Genomic DNA, 6798 nt, shown 5'->3' with positions numbered 1-6798 from the left:
AAAAAAGATGCAAGTTGCATTTAATTGTATGCACAAAGGAGGTTTGTTTATTTATTTATTTACTTGTTTAGTAAATGTTTAAAATAAACTCTGATTTCAGTGCTGGCATCCAGTCTGGCATTGCAGATCAATATGGTGTATTAACAGGAAAATTTTATAATCAAGCAAGGAGGTGAAGTATGGCTTTTGGCAGGAGCGGGGGCGTGTAGGGCAAGGGGTGGTATAGGGAGTGGTAATGGTTTTTGAGGAGGCAGCTCTGAGAGAAATGGAATATTTTACACTCCATTGCTGAGAACAAATAGTAACAGGCAGAGAGAAGGCATTCTTCTGTTCAAGGGGAGTTTAGAGAATGGCTGTACTAGCCACTCATGCCCTCCAGATCTCCTAGGAAATTCTTTGCAATTTTGTGGTGAATCCTCCAGTCTCCCCTAGGACTTTCCTGACAGTTGAAAAAGATTTACTTTGATTGACGTGCAGTGAGAGGATACAGTTGTGTTAAGAGATTTTTGCTGTTATGTTGATAATGAAAATAATAGAAAGTGGCTTGTAGATGGTGGTGTTAACAGATTAGCAATGACATGTAAAACTCCAGTAAACATCTCTCCCTTTCTTTAGAAATCTGATGTGGGGGTGTGGAATGAACTCAGGATAACTTGTAATTTGAAATAAAGATCCTGTTTTCCTGTGGAGGATCATGCTACTTCTGTCCACTCTTTTGGCATGACTTTCTACCTTGTAGATAGGAAGTTTTTCTCCTTATATCCTTCTTTTCTTCCTTACCTCCACCATCCTCCTTCATAAGCAGAGCCTTGAAATGAAAATATTAGGCCAAAATTGGTATAGAAGGAGAGAGAAAAGCACATAGTTAAATGAACCACCAAAGTTACATGGATGTTTCTCTCAGGCAAGGTAAAGAACTAGCTTTGCAACTAATTTTACTTTTCTCTAGCTGCAGTATTCTGGAGGAGGGGGAAAGAAGGAGCGATGGGCGAGATGCTGATAAAGATGGATCATGATTTTACCTTTTTTTTTTTGTCTGGCAGCATTTCCTTCTTCTCAAGCTTTCTATGTGGAGCAACACAATCCAGAGCTTCAGCTTCCCTGGATAAAAGCTTTAATAAATTCTTTTCTTTTTCTTTGCATTTCTGCATTTGTGCATGTCACCACTGTTGCTTCACGTAGATATCTTGAGTTTTTTAATGTAATGGAAATGAAACCTTCTGCTTCTCAAATGTGCCCATGCACTTCTGTTTGGAGGTCATGCTTCTGAAGTGTTAGATACTTGTAAAGGATTAAGATTTAGTGTCCAGTTCTGCTCCTAAGGAAATCTCTGGGAATATTTGTTCAGCTATATGAATGAATCAGACCCTTTGTGCTCTTGTATTTAGAAAAAGAAGGAAGCAGGCACAGCAAAAATTGTTTCTTCCAGCTCCAATTTCTCTCATCCTTCTCAGTAGCTAAATCAGTTTAGTATGAAGTACTTTAGCCTCATTTATTTCTCTGGTCACGTTTCCTGGTGGGATACTAAATGGATAAGTTTGTCAGCATCTGAAAATAAGTACAAAATTCTGTTCTTCACTCCTTCATGTATCATTATAAGCCTGTGCCTTATTGTGGGCTACACTTAGACCAGCAGTTGCTGTAATAGAACAGCTAAATTTATGTTAAGCTGCTGCTCAGTAATTACTGAAGGGAAAAGAAGCTGGCTAAGGAAAAGGCATCTCCAAGCTTTTCCTTGGATTGCTGTCAAGTGAACACATAAACAGAAAATCTGATAGAAGAAATCTGACTTTTGACAATAGGATGCTGCCATAGGTGCCACATTCATTTCTTACAATAACTAACAGGAGGATTTTCTTGATGTGATAAAGAAACACTGGAAAAATTAGGCACCAGTTTGGGCTGAAACAGGCAAATTTTGTCAACATTAAAAAGCTATGGATGCTTCTAAGTAGGCAAGTTTCACACTTCAGTGAATCATTCATTTAATACAGTAGCCAAAAGACACATGGTACAACCCAGAATTTAACTCATTCAGTCTCATAATAGGAATGAGTACAGCATTTCTAAGCATTTGCGCTTTGGCTTATCCAAAAGCATCAAACTAAGCATCCAACTAAATGAGGAGCAACACATCTTGTCAGGCAGAGTTAAGAACTGGCTGTCTCTGCTACTTCCCCTCCATGTGCAGGGAAGTACAGATGTGCCACTCAGCAGTGTGTGCTGAGTCTAGAGGCTGTTTCTTCTTCAAAACGTGGACCATCCATTTGGAAATAACCCTGGACTCTTGGACTGTTTTGGAATTTGGTGCTGCAACCAAAGCTTTATTCGAGACTCCTGCTTCACTTGTAATTGTTCTCCAGAACAGTTTGAAGTCACAGATCTCAGACTTCAAGTTCTCTTGACAAACTGCATGTTAATACTGTATGTAGTCCATGCCTTTTCACATATCAGGAATGATTCACACCGATCAAGAATAGGAGCATACTCAGTTTGCTGGAGCAGCAAATTATGTATCGCAGTATCTCTCAGCCTGATAGCGCTGAGTGAAAAATAAACGTTCACATTGGCTGAGACCAAAGAAAGAATGCTGTAAATGTGAACAAATGTAAGAAATTGTAAGGAAATGGAGGAAAAGAAGGGGATTTCCAAAACATTGTCATAGCTCCTACACATAGGAATTAAAATGATTTGTCTGTGACCTTAAAAGTTGAATCTCTTTCCACATGAAGGTTCTAGCTGTGGTGATACGAAATGGAAAGATTTTGCACAGGACCCAGAACAGGCTTTTAGCATATTTTGAGAGCATGGTTTGGGTGACAATTCACAAGCCAAACTGTCCAAGAATGAAGAGTAAAGGAGTGCACTGTGCACAGCAGCAGCATGTGAGAGCCTCCATCTCACTTGTGCCACTGTGCTTTCACTTTGCCTTTTTCAGATCCCTTTCTTTCTGATTGTCTGTGTGGGAACAAGGGGAGATAAATGAGTACTAGAATTAGTGCCACTTGCAGTCTGGGAGGGAAATGATTCTGAAGAAATGCAATTAATTACTACCCATTAAATTATTTCTGGAGTAGTCAAACTGACTGGACTTTTGGCCCACGTTCTGCATCTCCATCTGTCCCCTTGCCACCTGCCTTGTGAAATTGATAATGAAAAACAAGCCTCCTTCAGTATAAAGTGCTGCCCCTCCAGGACAACTCAGTTCAGGAGGATTTAGCAATAGCAGCAGTCATGGTGACCTGGAAGGCAGCCTTGCAGTGTTCTTTTAATTCTAGGAACATGGGCAAGGAGCTGTCCTGAAGAGCTATTCATAGAAAGTACCTTGCCTCTGCTTGTAATTACTTGCTGTAATAGCAGAAGAAATTGAGGCTCAACTTATGACTTTTTGAACGGTTTATTTAATGATGCTATTTAGAAAAGCAAGGTGCCTGTTTTCAGCTTTTCTATCACGGTTGTTTCTCCTCTTGGGGCTGGAAATAGGGATGCAAAAGGTGAGATGAGTGTGCTAGTGGTGTGTTTCAGTTGGAAATGCTGTGATGCACGGAAATGAATTGATGCACAGTTCCTGGTATGGGGCCTGGATAGTTTGCAGTCGGTTAGAGGAAAAGGCAAAAAATCAGGCGCTTGTGCATGCACACAATAAAAGAGAATCAAGATCTACATTTGGTATCCAAGGAGGCGGGAGCAGAATCCTGCAGGGCTTTCTGTTCATTGTTTAAATGTTGCCATAGCAATATCTCAGGGCACAAGTTACATGTTTTCCACTTCTTGAGTTGTGCTTTTCTTCCCCCTCTCTTCTCTCTCTTTCTGTTTCTCAATCTATTTACTCAACAATTAGGAGTATCTCTGCAGAACTTTGCAAAACAATCAGAATAGGATGTGAAAGCTGCATTGTCTGTCCACTTACATCCATTCCTTGTCATTTGCTAATTCATTGAAAACACAATTAGGTTAAAATTGTTGGATGGAAGAGAAGTGGGAGGCTCTTGTTGTTAGGACATTGAACACATTACAATATTTTGTGTAGTGGTGATATGTTAATTGGATAGCTGCAGGCAAGTGGAGTGTAGCAGTCACTGACAATTAAAAACAACAATGGACTTACCAGGACTGAATCTATTTATTGGGCATTTCAGACATATACCACAGCTTCTGTAATTTGAAATATTTGCACCACCTAAGAACTCTTGAAATTCTGAATTCGGTATGCTGAGACAAAATATACCCTTGTTGCTTGTGAAATGGAGAGAGGCAGTATCAAAGCACGGAATAGTCTCCCATAGTATTTGCTGCAGAGCTTGTACTTGTTATGTCAGGGCTGAGGGGGTGCAATGTAGCAAGAAAACCAAGAGAATTAAAAACAAACAAAAAAACCAACCTCAAATCAAAACAAAGATAAACAGACTTCCAGCCATGAGGCTTTTGCATGCAAGTAGTCAAAGCTTACTTAGGAGTATCACAGGAAAATAAATAAAATGATTGTGTGTTTTTCTGCAAAGCCAATTCAGGGTGTTGTTTGTGTCTGAGGAATCTTTCAGTTATTTGGCTATGTGAGATCCATCCAATTCCTTTGCAGTAAAACAATCTTCAGAAATATGGATGCAGTTTCTCTTCATGTTTGTGTAGGCAGTATAATACAAATTGACTTCCTGGAAGCCTAGGAGTCAGTGCTTTTTCTTCACTGTGCATGTAAGAATGATTGCGTTAAGGGTCAGATCTAATTCCTAAAGCCAATGACTAACTTTTAAAAAGTATTAATGTTGTTCAAATCTCTAGCACGTTTTCATTTTGCTTACAAACCTTTCTCTGCTTTCATGTCAATAATCTCTTTGCTTGTATTAGAAAGGAAATAAAATCAAGAACATAAATAGGCTGTCATTAATGGGGTGAGTGTAATGTAAGTAGTAACAGTGCAGGTTTCCTCACACTGCTTATCATTATACCTTAGTAATGATCTTAAGCAAAAGACTGCCTAAGACCTTATGTAGGCACTAAATCTGGAGTTTCCCTGGTGTGGATTCCTTAGCATCCACACCAAAGGGTGGCCAGGTGTAGTGGGGATGGAGATAATTATGTCACTTCTAATTCACTGTGCTACTGCCCACTCTTCAAATTACTGAAGCCCATAAGATTCCACTGGTTTCAATTAAATATGTAGTAGGTAGTTTAGGATGAAAGTTTTGACATAATTGGGTCTTCATCAGCTATATACCAGCATTTTGATTTCCTTTTAATCTCCAGAACCAACAATTAGAAGGGAGATGAAACAGGCTGCAGTGATAATTTCTCTATAAAGAGGGAATTTTGTTTTTCAGAGAGTGTATTAAGAGGAATGTTTTGATTTTTATTCACTAATGCCCATTTTTCTATTTCAATGCAACACTACAACATGCTGTTGTGTAGCAACTCTTCCATGCAAACAATTTCATTTCCTTTACATGGTGGGTTTTTTATTTTTCCTTTACCCAAGTATAAAGCCTGTTCCAGTTCCAGAAGAAAACGACAGGGCAAAGACTCATAGACATAGAAAGGGGATCTGAACGCCATTTTGAATTCATATTCCAGAAGCTCCACATTTCTCTCTGAATTTCTCAACGTTTCACATTTCCTTTGTAGTTCCTGATGACATTCCAAGTAGGAATGTTTTTTGTTTTTTTTTTTTTTAATCCATGTATGAGATGGATTAATGAAATAATTTATTCCCTGTTGCTGACATGGTAAAACCTCAGTTTATATTATCAAAACTAGCAATTCTGTAAAATGTCATATTTTAGGGCTGAATTCTTAGTCACTTATTACCAGGAGAATTTGGCGCTGGTGTAATCTCTGTGCACTGTCCGTTGACATCAACAAGAGAATATTGTGAGGTGTCATAGTAAGTTTAATAAAAATGGAAAAGAGGATTCATTTTTTAAAGGCTACAGAAGAAGCTCTGCAAGGACAGGAAAGGGTTAACTTAAAGGACCACAGCTTTTTCTCCCTCAATGCATGCAGATTTCAAATGAAGTGTGCAAAAATATATTAAATTCTACGAGCTTCTTTGCCAAAGGGAATGCATGTTGTGCTAAGGATTTTTAACTTAGCTGTTTGATTTTATATGAATTTTCTCTGCCACTACAGTATTTGTGAGCCCTTATTGGAGAGGCAGGTTCTTTTACAAGTGGTTATATATTATTTTTCCGGAGGCAAGCTTTTATATTTATGCCATCACTTAAAGAACTGAGGTTCGTTTTTGTTAGGGTTGTTGATGCCACAACTACTACAGGGGAAGGATGATGAACACATTAGCCTTTTAGGTTGCTCATATGCAGTGCACATTCTACTTCTTCCCTAAGAGTTTTATTGCGTTTAACGCCTATATGAATTTTGTCTGTATATGGTGCAAGGAATTAAAAACCATAATGGATTTCTCTTTAGGACATGAAAGAGGTAGAAAAATCTCTCCTCAGTGATCATTCCTGTTGATACTTGTCTTTCTGTAATGTATATTTCACTGAGTAGTCTGATCCTGAGGATTGAGTTATGTACATAGGTAAAGTCCTGGAGGTGTCTGTTGAAAACTGCTTTATAACCATAGCAAGGGATGACTTAGTCCTTAAGTACCTTTCTATAACTTGTAGAGAAAATAATTATCTTTTTTAATAGGAAATTTCAGCTTTGGGACTATGTATGAAAGTCTCATACGGCAGTAGCAAAATGTTATTAAGATTTGCACAGAACTGTAGATAGTAATTTTCTATCACAAACAGCATTGCATCTAATTTAATGTATAATTCTACATAAGATTTTTTTTTT

At 38.3% G+C, this 6798-nt stretch overlaps 1 protein-coding gene across 7 annotated transcripts in view; it reads left to right on the top strand.

The window, feature by feature from the left end:
- Positions 1–6798, top strand: part of LRRC4C (leucine rich repeat containing 4C) — a 531845-nt gene that overhangs the window by 446568 nt on the left and 78479 nt on the right. The gene's annotated exons all lie outside the window — the stretch shown is intronic.

The sequence above is a fragment of the Meleagris gallopavo genome, chromosome 5, assembly GCF_000146605.3.
Source record: "Meleagris gallopavo isolate NT-WF06-2002-E0010 breed Aviagen turkey brand Nicholas breeding stock chromosome 5, Turkey_5.1, whole genome shotgun sequence".
Lineage (NCBI taxonomy): Eukaryota > Metazoa > Chordata > Aves > Galliformes > Phasianidae > Meleagris > Meleagris gallopavo.
This window is presented reverse-complemented; position numbering and strand designations above follow the sequence as displayed.